Source organism: Mesoplodon bidens (genome assembly GCF_964165515.1).
Source record: "Mesoplodon bidens genome assembly, chromosome: 16".
Lineage (NCBI taxonomy): Eukaryota > Metazoa > Chordata > Mammalia > Artiodactyla > Ziphiidae > Mesoplodon > Mesoplodon bidens.
The window spans coordinates 65,563,929-65,576,690 of record NC_138173.1 but is presented as its reverse complement, the minus strand read 5'-3'; positions in this window follow the sequence as shown (position 1 = coordinate 65,576,690).

The window sequence follows — 12,762 nt, the reverse complement described above, 5'->3', positions numbered from 1 at the left end:
AGGATTCTAACCCCTGTGACCAGTATATTAGAGAACCAACAGGTATACCCTTCATTAAGATCAACCTGTGCATTATTTTAAAGGAAAAACCTGTACTTTTCTTCAACTGATGGTCCAAACATAATCTAGACATGACTGTGGTGGACAATTGCTCTCACTGGGATGTCCAGGCTTCCTTCTCCCTTATTTTGGTAACAATTTGCTGATTTTCCACTGGGGCACCACCCCCTCCCCACTCTCCATCCACATGTGACTCAGGCCTTGACCATCAAAATATGGCATTGTCCTGGCTCCAGTGATTGGTCCACATATGGGCATGTGACCTGATTTAGTCCACTGAAAGTCAGACCCAAGTCAGATGCAGGAATCTTGGGGGAAGAGAAGCATCACCCTCTCTGCAGGATATAACCCAGGAGAACACAGGGCTATAGCCGCTAGCTTCCATTTTGCCTTAGAATCCAGCAACACTAAAGAGAGTGAGTCTGCTTCAAGCCATAAATGAATTCAACGCTCATGCCAACCTCTTCCTGGTCCCCATGCCAATCTGATTTGGGCTTCTGTGGCCTGCAGTGAAAATAAATCTAACTGATATAGACACTAAAATTCACATGAGGAAAAGAAAGATGTCAATGGACCAACTGTCAAATATTTTGCTGATCTAAAATCTCTTCACTGTTTTCTCCAAAGTTCTGGGTTCTTCAGAGTGGTTCTGATAATTGCCTGAGGAAGGCGCTCACATTCCAATAGCTTTACTTCCTTAGTGGAGAACTTACTTATTGAGAATAAAGAAGCATAATGTCTATCTAATTATTATTCAAGGTATAAGATGGAAAGAAAAAAAAAACAACTATGATCATTGTGAAAAGAAAAGGCACAGGAAAAGCATTTAAAAGCCAGGAAATAAAAACAAGACAAAAAACCAAAAAGCAAATGGCAACAATAACAAAAATCTTATTGAATTTCTTTGCCCAGTAGAAGCTTAAATAAATGTTAAGTGCTTGACCCCTCAAAGTAGACTTAACTTAGTCAACTCACAAACTCACATAGCTGTTTAATTCTCTTATCTCTGTCTCTCCCTGGGTATTGCATTGTTCTTAAGGTGTAGAGTTTTTGTTTTTGTATTTGTTTTTTGCCACACAGTACGACTTGAGGGATCTTAGTTCCCAGACCTGGGAAAGCGCAGAGTCCTAACCACTGGACCGCCAGGGAATTCCCTTAAGGTGTAGTTCTAATTCTAGATGGTTCAAAGGAGAGGAAAGAGTTCAAAACTGATAAGTAAGTCAGATTTGCCTTAGATGATCCTCAAATTTTATTTGACAGCCATTTCCTCACTTCCCCATTCTGGAAGGAAGGAAGGAGGAAAGGAAGGAAGGAAAGAATCATCAAATGCATCATTAAAAACCTAATTGTCACTACAACCTTTTGAGTTGAATTATGTCCCTTCAATTTTCAGAAAACTGAGGCTCAGAGAGGGTGACAATTATAATTAATCTTTATTCAGTGTTTCATATGTCACAGGTGCTTTTCCAAGTGCCTAACAGGAATTTGCCTATTTAATTCTCACAACAACGCCATGAGGAAGGTCACAGAGCCCTCAATTCATGGAGGGGGAAACAGAAACACAAGAAGGTGGAATAACCTACCCACACTCACGTAACTTGTGTCAGAGCCAGGGGTCACCCAGGTAACCTTGCTCCAGAGTCTGTGCCCTTAATCATTAGGCTGTTTTGCCCCTGAAAAAGCCAGATGATCTGTGCAGGTTGATTTGTTCCAAGTTTCAAAGTGAGTTAGTAATTATAGTAGTCTTGTTTCTTTACTACAGGCTACACAATTAATTCTAGCTGTTTTAAGAAGAAAAGGATCCATTAAACAATGTAGATAGCTCCCACAATGGATGAAGAGGCTAAAGTAACAGACTCTAGGCTGAAGTTCCAGGAAAGAGTCCCCAAGTCATACCATGGAACTAACCCACCCAGAGAGAGGCCATTCCCATCACGATCAGGGTACCGTGAACCAGGAGCTGCCAGTCCAACTGAGGATTCCAGAACCAGCCTCCATCCGCATCAGTCTGGGCCAGAAGAATGGATTCCCTACATCCTGCCTCCTTCTCCGTGAATCTATCTCATTGCCCCCAAAATGTCCTCCAGGTCCCCTCTGATTAACAGAGGCTGTGCTGCATGTCGGTCCTGCAACAGCCAGGAAAATGAATCCTGTGCCGGAAAGGAGAGCCTCACACTGTAGACAGCTTCCAAAGTGTGGAGAGGGTGTTCCCATGGGCTACCAAGTCACCAACTCACATTCTGCAGTAAGCATTACCCCCGGCCCCCAAACCCCATCCAACTCTCATATTCTGTGGTACCATAAAAGCCAACTCTCTTTTCCTGGATACTTTTACATTCTACATTCATCCCCAATCCTCCCTTTCTACAACAATTCACACTCCCAAGGAAACCCCATCCACTCCCCCTCACAATCCCTTCACAATCCACGACAAACCCCTATCCATCTTCCCTACACCACTTTACACTCCAGAGTTAATCCCAAGACAGACTCACTCTCCACAGGAACACCAGTCTTCTGGTCCAGCAACCTTGTTCATGAGAAACCCCAATCCTCCTTCCCTGATGACCACTTCGCCCCCCCAGAGTGATCCCTGATCATCTCCCCTATGACCACTTCACAGCCACGGTAATTCCCATCTCCCTCCCTATCCCCAGTTCCCACCCCACACCAAACCCAGTCCTCTCTCACAGGACCACTTCACAGCCACATACACAGCAATCCACAACCCTCCCTCTCTACAAACACTTCACGTTCTGCCGTGAACCCTCAGCCTTCCCTCCCACAAACCTTTCACACTCACAGTGAACGGCAATCCCGTCAGTCCTGCTATCCCCTCATACTCCATGAGAAATTCTTTTCCTTGAATCCCACCATCTCTGAAACCACCACCGTTAACTCCAATCTTCCCACTTCCGCGGGCACTTCACAGCCCACTCCCAGCCTCTGTCCTGCTTTCTGCCCCAGTGCCCTTCGTACTACAGGGTAAGGCTCAGTCCCCTCCCTTCCACTCATTCCCCGCCCCATAGCCAGCCCCAAACCTCCTCCTTTCAACCACCTCACACTCTACCGTGAGCCCCTTTCCCCTCGATCTCCATCAGTTCTCCAAAGGACATTAGTGGGAATTGGAATACTGTTCATCAAATTAAGTCTATAATCCTGAGGGCCTATTCTAAGCATTTAGAGTGAAAGCAGTGTCACATTTTCTGCTTTACCATACTGTTTATATATTGGTAGCAATGTAAGCACTTCAAAGAAAATGCCCAAATACTGGTCTCTAGCTATAACAAATTTAGTTTGTAAACATGGCAATGTTCCATGCTATATTCAAATAAGAAAATGATAAATCTAGAAATGGCAACTTTACCCTGATCATAGCTTCTCCGATGTCATGTGTGCTTGTGATCAACTGGAGAAAGAGGACATAGGCAAATGAAAGTAGGGTTTGGGGGAGTATATTGAGACTATGAATGAAATTTATTTAGGTTCTATACAGAGCTGTAGCACTGCTCATGTAATACAATATATATGTTATTGAAACAATCCAGAAGGCTCCTTCTGTCTTCCTCAATTTTTAATCCTTTTCCTCGAGTACCTTCGGTATGCCAGGTATGTTATGTGATGTGCATTATCTTCCTGAATCTTTCCAGCAAACCTGTCAGGTAGGTCCCATTAGAGGCTTAGAAAGGTTAAGGGAGGAATATGACCCAAGTCCTAGAGAGGCTAAGTGGTGGTTTTAATGTTTTTGTCCCAAACACATGCCCTTTTAATTCCACCTGATTTTGATGTGTTCATTTGCAGGTAGACAAAGGAGATGAAGGGAAGCTGCCTGTCACTCTCTCTAGCCCTGGGTGGAATGAACCTGACTTCCTGGGTCTGGGTATTTTCCTGTCTATGAAGCCAATGACTTCGCTTGTCTTTTTCACCACTGTAGGCCCAGGGCCTAGCCTAGAAGGAACCCAATAAATGTTTTGGGGTAGATAATCACTTCTCTTTGGCTTTGGAATGAACTCCCTTGTCTTACATACACACCTTCTTCTCAAACTTCATTCTCTTTCAGCTTAGGTATGTGGTCAAGTCTGGGAAATAGCTGGGAGAAGTGGAGCGGTGCCTCTAGACAAAGTACCACGAGAGCTGTGTAAGTATCTTGAAAACTCTGAAGTGCTATTAAAAACGTAAGGCATGGTGTCATTTCTTTTATTTATTTATTTCTTTTTTAAATATTTGTTTTTATTTCCATTACTCTAGGAAGTGGATCAGAAGAGATCTTGCTGTGATTTATATATAGGAGTGTCCTTCCTATGTTTTCCTCTAAGAGTTTTATAGTGTCCGGTCTTACATTTAGGTCTCTAATCAATTTTTAGTTTATTTTTGTGTATGGTGTTAGGGAGTGTTCTAATTTCATTCTTTTACATGTTGCTGTCCAGGTTTCCCAGCACCACTTATTGAAGAGACTGTCTTTTCTCCATTGTATATCCTTGCCTCCTTTGTCATAGATTAGTTGACCATAGTTGTGTGGGTTTATCTCTGGGCTTTCTATCCTGTTCCATTGATCTATATTTCTGTTTTGGGGCCAGTACCATATTGTCTTGATTACTGTAGCTTTGAAGTAGTCTGAAGTCAGGGAGTCTGATTCCTCCAGCTCCATATTTTTCCCTCAAGACTGCTTTGGCTATTCGGGGTCTTTTGTGTCTCCATATAAATTTTAAGATTTTTTATTCTAGTTCTGTAAAAAATGCCATTGGTAATTTGACAGGAATTGCAGTGAATCTGTAGACTGCTTTGGGTAGTATAGTCATTTTCACAATATTGATTCTTCCAATCTAAGAACATGGTATATCTCTCCATCTGTTTGTATCGTCTTTAATTTCTTTCATCAGTGTCTTAACAGTTTTCTACATACAGGTCTTTTGTCTCCCTAGGTAGGTATATTCCTAGGTATTTTATTCTTTTTGTTGTAATGGTAAATGGGAGTCTTTCCTTAATTTCTCTTCCAGATTTTTCATCATTAGTGTACAGGAATGCAAGAGATTTCTGTGCACTAATTTTGTATCCTGCAACTTTACCAAGCTCATTGATTAGCTCTAGTAGTTTTCTGGTGGCTTCTTTAGTATTTTCTATGTATAGTGTCATGTCATCTGCAAACAGTGACAGTTTTACTCCTTCTTTTCCAATTTGTATTCCTTTTATTTCTTTTTCTTCTCTGATTGCCATGGCTAGGACTTCCAAAACTATGTTGAATAATAGTGGTGAGAGTGGACATCCTTGTCTTGTTCCTGATCTTAGAGGAAATACTTTCAGTATTTCACCATTGAGAATGATGTTTGCTGTGGGTTTGTTGTATATGGACTTTATTATGTTGAGGTAGGTTCCCTCTGTGCCCACTTTCTGGAGAGTTCTTATCATAAATGGGTGTTGAATTTTGTCAGAAGCTTTTTCTGCATCTATTGAGATGATCATATGGTTTTTCTCCTTCAATTTGTTAATATGGTGTATCACATTCATTGATTTGCATATATTGAAGAATCCTTGCATCCCTGGGATAAATCCCACTTGATCATGGTGTATGATCCTTTTAATGTGTAGTTGGATTCTGTTTGCTAGTATTTTGTTGAGGATTTTTGCATGTATGTTCATCAGTGACATTGGTCTGTAATTTTCTTTTTTTGTAGTATCTTTGGTTTTGGTATCAGGGTGATGGTGGCCTCATAGAAAGAGTTTGGGTGTGTTCCTTGCTCTGCAATTTTCTGGAAGAGTTTGAGAAGGATAGGTGTTAGCTCTTCTCTAAATGTTTGATAGAATTCACCTGTGAAGCCATCTGGTCCTGGACTTTTGTTTGCTGGAAGATTTTAAATCACAGTTTCAATTTCATTACTTGTGATTGTTTGGTTCATATTTTCTATTTCTTCCTGGTTCAGCCTTGGAAGGTTATACCTTTCTAACAATTTGTCCATTTCTTCCAGGTTGTCCATTTTATTGGCATAGAGTCATTTGTAGTAGTCTCTTAGGATGCTGTGTATTTCTGCAGTGTCTGTTGTAACTTCTCCTTTTTCATTTCTAATTTTATTGATTTGAGTCCTTTCCCTCTGTTTCTTGATGAGTCTGGCTAATGGTTTATCAATTTTGTTTATCTGCTCAAAGAACCAGCTTTTAGTTTTATTGATCTTTGCTATTGTTTTCTTTGTTTCTATTTCATTTATTTCTGTTCTGATATTTATGATTTCTTTCCTTCTACTAACTTTGGGTTTTGTTTGTTCTTCTTTCTCTAGTTCCTTTAGGTGTAAGGTTAGATTGTTTACTTGAGATGTTTATTGTTTCTTGAGATAGGATTGTATTGCTATAAACTTCCCTCTTAGAACTGCTTTTGCTGCATCCCATAGGTTTTGGATCATCGTGTTTTCATTGTCATTTGTCCCTAGGTATTTTTTGATTTCCTCTTTGATTTCTTCAGTGATCTCTTGGTTATTTAGTAACATATTGTTTAGCCTCCATGTGTTTGTGTTTTTTACGTTTTTTTCCCTGTAATTGATTTCTAATCTCATAGTGTTGTGGTCAGAAAACACGCTTGATATGATTTCAATTTTCTTAAATTTACTGAGGCTTGATTTGTGACCCAAGATGTAATCTATCCTGGAGAATGTTCTGTGTGCACTTGAGAAGAAAGTGTAATGTGCAGTTTTTGGAAGGAATGTCCTATAAAATATCAATTATATCTATCTGGTCTATTGTTTCATTTAAAGTTTGTGTTTCCTTATTAATTTTCTGTCTGGATAATCTGTCCATTGGTGTAAGTGAGGTGTTAAAGTCCCCCACTATTATTGTGTTACTGTCGATTTCCTCTTTTATGGCTGTTAGCATTTGCCTTATGTATTGAGGTGCTCCTATGTTGGGTTCATATATATTTATAATTGTTATATCTTCTTCTTGAATTGATCCCTTGATCATTATGTAGTGTCCTTCCTTGTCTCTTGTAACATTTTTATTTTATAGCATATTTTATCTGATATGAGTATTGCTACTCCAGCTTTCTTTTGATTTCCATTTGAATGGAATATCTTTTTCCATCCCCTCACTTTCAGTCTGTATGTGTCCCTAGGTCTGAAGTGGGTCTCTTGTAGACAGCATGTAGATGGGTCTTGTTTTTGTATCCATTCAGTGAGCCTGTGTCTTTTGGTTGGAGCATTTAATCCATTTACATTTAAGGTAATTATCAATATGTATGTTCCTATGACCATTTTCTTAATTGTTATGTGTTTGTTTTTGTAGGTCCCTTTCTTCTCTTGTGTTTCCCACTTAGAGAAGTTCCTTTAGCATTTGTTGTAGAGCTGGTTTGGTGGTGCTGAATTCTCTTAGCTTTTGCTTGTCTGTAAAGCTTTTGATTTCTCCATCGAATCTGAATGAGATCCTTGCTGGGTAGAATCATCTTGGTTGTGTAGGTTCTTCTCTTTCATCACTTTAAATATGTCCTGCCACTCCCTTCTGGCTTGTAGAGTTTCTGCTCAGAAATCAGCTGTTAACCTTATGGGAGTTCCCTTGAATGTTATTTGTCATTTTTCCCTTGTTGCTTTCAATAATTTTTCTTTGTCTTTAATTTTTGCCAATTTGATTACTATGTGTCTCAGCATGTTTCTCCTTGGGCTTATCCTGTAATGGACTCTCTGCACTTCCTGGACTTGGGTTGCTATTTCTTTTTCCATGTTAGGGAAGTTTTCAACTATAATCTCTTCAAATATTTTCTTGGGTCCTTTCTCTCTCTCTTCTCCTTCTGGGACCCCTATAATGCAAATGCTGTTGCGTTTATTGTCATCCCAGGGGTCTCTTAGGCTGTCTTCATTTCTTTTCATTCTTTTTTCTTTATTCTGTTCCACAGCAGTGAATTCCACCATTCTGTCTTCCAGGTCACTTATCCGTTCTTCTGCCTCAATTATTCTCCTATTGATTCCTTCTAGTGTAGTTTTCATTTCAGTTATTGTATTGTTCATCTCTGTTTGTTTGTTCTTTAATTCTTCTAGGTCTTTGTTAAACATTTCTTTTTTTTTTCTTTTTTTTTTTTTTTTTTTTTTGCGGTATGCGGGCCTCTCACTGTTGTGGCCTCTCCCGTTGCGGAGCACAGGCTCTGGATGCGCAGGCCCAGCGGCCATGGCTCACGGGCCCAGCCGCTCCGCAGCATATGGGATCCTCCCAGACCGGGGCACGAACCCGTATCCCCTGCATCGGCAGGTGGACTCTCAACCACTGCGCCACCAGGGAGGCCCTAAACATTTCTTGCATCTTCTCGACCTCTGTTGCCTCCATTCTTTTTCCGAGGTCCTGGTTAATGTTCACTCTCATTATTCTGAATTCTTTTTCTGGAAGGTTGCTATCTCCACTTCATTTAGTTTTTTCTCTGGGATTTTATCTTGTTCCTTCATCTGGTACATAGACCTCTGCCTTTTCATCTTGTCTATCTTTCTGTGAATGTGGTTTTTGTTCCACAGGCTGCAGGACTGTAGTTCTTCTTGCTTCTGCTGTCTTCCCTCTGGTGGATGAGGCTAAGAGGCTTTTGTAAGTTTCCTGATGGGAGGGACTGCTCGGTAAAACCCAATTTTACTAACTCTTGAAGAACTCCCATAAGCAGTTAGAATAAAGTAATGCAGAAATTCAAGTCTATGGAATTGAAAGTCATTTACACATAAGAATCAAAGAGTCAACTTGGATTTCTCAACGAATGCATGATCCTCATCAAGACACACACCAAAGGACCAGCAAAGGTACACTGAGTGGGAAAGAAGGGCATGAGTAGTTCTCAATATTTAAAAAAGTCTAAAGGATAGTTTACATTGTGTTAATACCTTATAAACTGATTAAAGTAGTAAATAAACTGTGCTTCCAGCTGTAATTACTGTCTGATCCCTGTTGATTAGTAATTTTGATTAGTAATTTGTGTATCTTCAATCAGTATAAAAATGGGAAATGAATTAAGTACTAATTGAAAACTGCCATCATTTATTTTTGGATGAAATCCTTTTAAAACATCAGATCTGTGAGGCAAAAGCAAGAGATATTTCTTGTAGTAAGACAGCCTGTAGGTACCAGGCCTCTAGTCCAACTCCAGGTTTTACAAGTGACCCTAAAGCAGTGAGTGACTTCTCCACAGCTCAGGGCTGGGCAGATCCAGTTCTCTCTGAGCCTGTACACTGTGCCAGGGCAGGCACACTCTCTCCTTTGCTGTTCTATTTCCCCAGTGCCTGTGTATTGAATAGCAGTGAATTAACATCTCCTGATTTAGTCTATGGTCCTAGAGAGTATTTTTTTCAACCTAGCATTTGCTGATACTTCTATTTTCTTCTTTTCTTTTCTTTCCCTGCAGTTTAACTAACACTGAATACTGTGTTAGAATTAGTCATTTGCTGACTGTGCCAGCCGGCAGCCTCATAATCAGAGCCTTGTCACAGAGCATGGCTGCCACAGTGACTGGAATAAATGGAATAAATGTTCCCCATCCTGGAACACCAAAGAACTGCCTCAAGCTTACAAATGTGAACTTGGAGGAAGCTTTTAAGTCCAGCAAAGGCTTTACAGTTAGTGAGCCTGGCTGAGAGCTGGGTAGATCTGGTTTGATGGGTTGCATGTTGTGAATAATGGAGCAGCACAGAGGCAACTCCCCATGAGAGTGGAAGAGAGCACTGGGAAAGGAGAGGAGTGAAGGAGCATGATGGTGATGTTCCAAAGGATGATTGGAAGGGAAATGTCTGGCAGTGATAAGTCCCAGGTGTTTGTTTGTACTTTATTGGAAAGCCATGTAAATATATAGAAACTTTCTGGCAAAATACCTTGACTTGTAGCAACCTCACCTGCCATATTTGGGTGATAATCTAGAAGTGGGGTTTGCCCACACCTTGTTCATCTCAATCCTGGAAGCAGTGGTCCCCCTGGCTGAAGGAAAGTTCATGTTTGTGAATGGAAGCAAGAAAGCTTGGGATGTGGCATTCAACTGGACACCATAGAGAGGAAAGGACCTTGCATAAGCTGCCTCACAACTCCTAATGCAGAAGGCTCCTTTCTAGCCTCAGGCTTCATTTCTTGCCAAGTCATTTTCATTAGGAAATCCAGCAAGAGCTCCAGAAGCATCGTAATTATCCAACTTGCAGACCAAGTCTGCAAGCAGTGATCCAGGGTAGCCTGTGTGCCCACCATTGTGTTAGGCGTCCTCCTGCTAATTCATAAAGACCTTCACTCATTCAATAAATACCACACCTGTGTAGATCCTTGCAGATAAGACAGTGAGCAGAGCCTCAGATCCTGTCCTCAAGGGGCCCTAAGTCTGGAGGAGAGACATAGACATATAAACAGAATATTACATTACTGTGTGTGGCAACTCAGCCCTTGAGCTCTTCACCCAGCCTCAGTGGATAAAGAGGGGCAACTTCCAGAGGAGGTGACAATCTTGAACTTGGCTGTAGAGATCTTAAATTTTGCCCTGGTCAAGGAGCAAGGAGGCAGGAGAAAGAAAGACATGTGAGCAACTGTACCCAGATGAGAAACCACTTGCTATGTGGTAGGGTTTGTTTGGTGCTGCTGGCAGGGAGAGAAGAAGGAAGGGGTCAGGTATTTAAGCTTCTTATGCCAGGCTGAGGAGTTCTTCCTAGAAACATGTAGTGTGTGAAAGAGCCAGAGAGCAGAGAAATAAACAGGGCATGATGTTAGGAAGATACTTGCTTTACAGTGCATCAAGGCTCTGAGAGAAATGAAAATGTAATGGAGATTATGGCATGACTTGTCATGTTACCTGAAAACTGGGTTCGCCTCTTGATGGGCATTGAGCCAAAAGATACAACGAAGCCAAAGAGAAGGAAGGATTTATCATTACTTGCAGCAAGTAAGGAGAACACTGGGGATCTTTCCCAAAGGAGCATCTTCCCAAACAGCAAAATTGGGGACATCATAAGCTATAGGTACATGCATATTCGTGAAGGGGCTTGGGTGGTAGGTAGAGTTTAAGCTTTAGTTGATCAAAGTCATGAGGGTCAGAAAGGGTCTTCATCCCTTAGATTCCAGTTGGTCAGGTGGTTAACCAACTGAGGGGGATTTAAATTCTGCAAAACACCTCAAGACAGTGTTTTAGGATAGTCTTTACCATTGAAATAGAACTGGGAGTATTTACAACTGATTTGTTATCTTTGCTACTGTTACTTCTCTTGTCTGATAAGTTTGTCCTTTTGTTCTCTTAAGATCATTATTACTGAGACCTGTTCAAGGGCAAGCATTGTGGCCAGGCTTAGATCACAAAATGGCTTAGACCAAAAATGGCTTCTATTATGTCAAGAAAGCCAGGACCAGTTCTCCTTCTCCGGGGACCACCCCCCCCAACCCTAACTGCTTACATTCAGGATGTTTTCATGTGAGGAAAAAGTGAGGTGAGCATTTAAAAACATTTGGGCAAAAAGGAGTAAATTCCGTGCTCTAGGTTGGGGCAATAGCATGATACAAGTAGTAAGAGCTCCAGTTATTGAAATGCAACTCAATGCAAAAATTATCCATTTAATTCTCAGAGCAACTGAGAAAGGTTGATATTATTGTACCCATTTTACAGATGAAGACATGGTGGTTTACAGAAGTCAGTGACTTGCTCAAGGTTACAAAGTAAGGTAAGAAGTGAGATGTTATATCTAGAGTTAGCTGGGTCCAATACTTGTGTTTTTGATGACTCTGATGCATGTCACAGGGACATGAGTGAGCATGACAGGTGTGGGACATGAGTTAGAAACTGCTCTGCCTGGAAGAGCTGGCCTTGCTGGAGCACACAGAAGATGCAAACATGGGTGAGTTGGTTGTGCATTTTCCGTGTCAGGTTCAGGAATTTAGCAAGATTCTGTTAGAAAATGAAGAGCTGTTCAGGCCTGCGGCAGGGCAGTGTGAAATGGTTAGAGTACAAGTTCTGGAGATAGACTAGACAGGTTCAAGTCTCAGCTTTAAAACTTGCCAGATATGTGATGCTGAAAACGGGTAAAGTTATAGAGGAGAAAGGTTGAAGCAATACTGACAGAACACAGCTCACATCATGTTTACCTGCGCTGGTTCCTCGGAAGGAAGAGTTAGGGACCAATTAACTTCAGAGAACTAGTGTCAGGAAATGTGCTCTAACAGGTACAAAACTTGCCTTTAGACAAACAGAGGGAACAGAGAACAGGTACTCTGATAAACTGGCTGATAAGCCCTCTGCTAGGATGAGAGGAAGAGAACAAGGGAAAATATCACCACCACCTTGATCTTATAGCCAGTAGCAAAAATGCCTTGAAAAACAAACTTGTTGGTTGTCTCAATTTGTAGTCATTTTTCACGGAGTACCACCCAGATCTTTTTCATCAAAATTTGGGTTCTGAAGCTATAAAACAGCTGCTGAGGGTCTGAGATTGCACTGGTCCTAGGATGAAAAGACTGGAATTTGCAACACAGCTTCTACTACCAGCTGGTGATGGTGTTCCTCAGGATACTTTACACCTCTGAAGGTAAGGTTTCTTCCCTAAAATGGGGCAACAACCTCCAACTTATCACTCATGAGAAAGTTACATTAAATAGAGGATGGGAAGGCACTTTGAAGCTTGTAGCGGGATACAGAGAATGGTAACTATCATTATTATGATAACAACCTCAGCATAAGCACCAACATTCTTGCATCTGTTGGGTTCTTTTTGTGCGTCTAGTCATGATCTACACACAGGA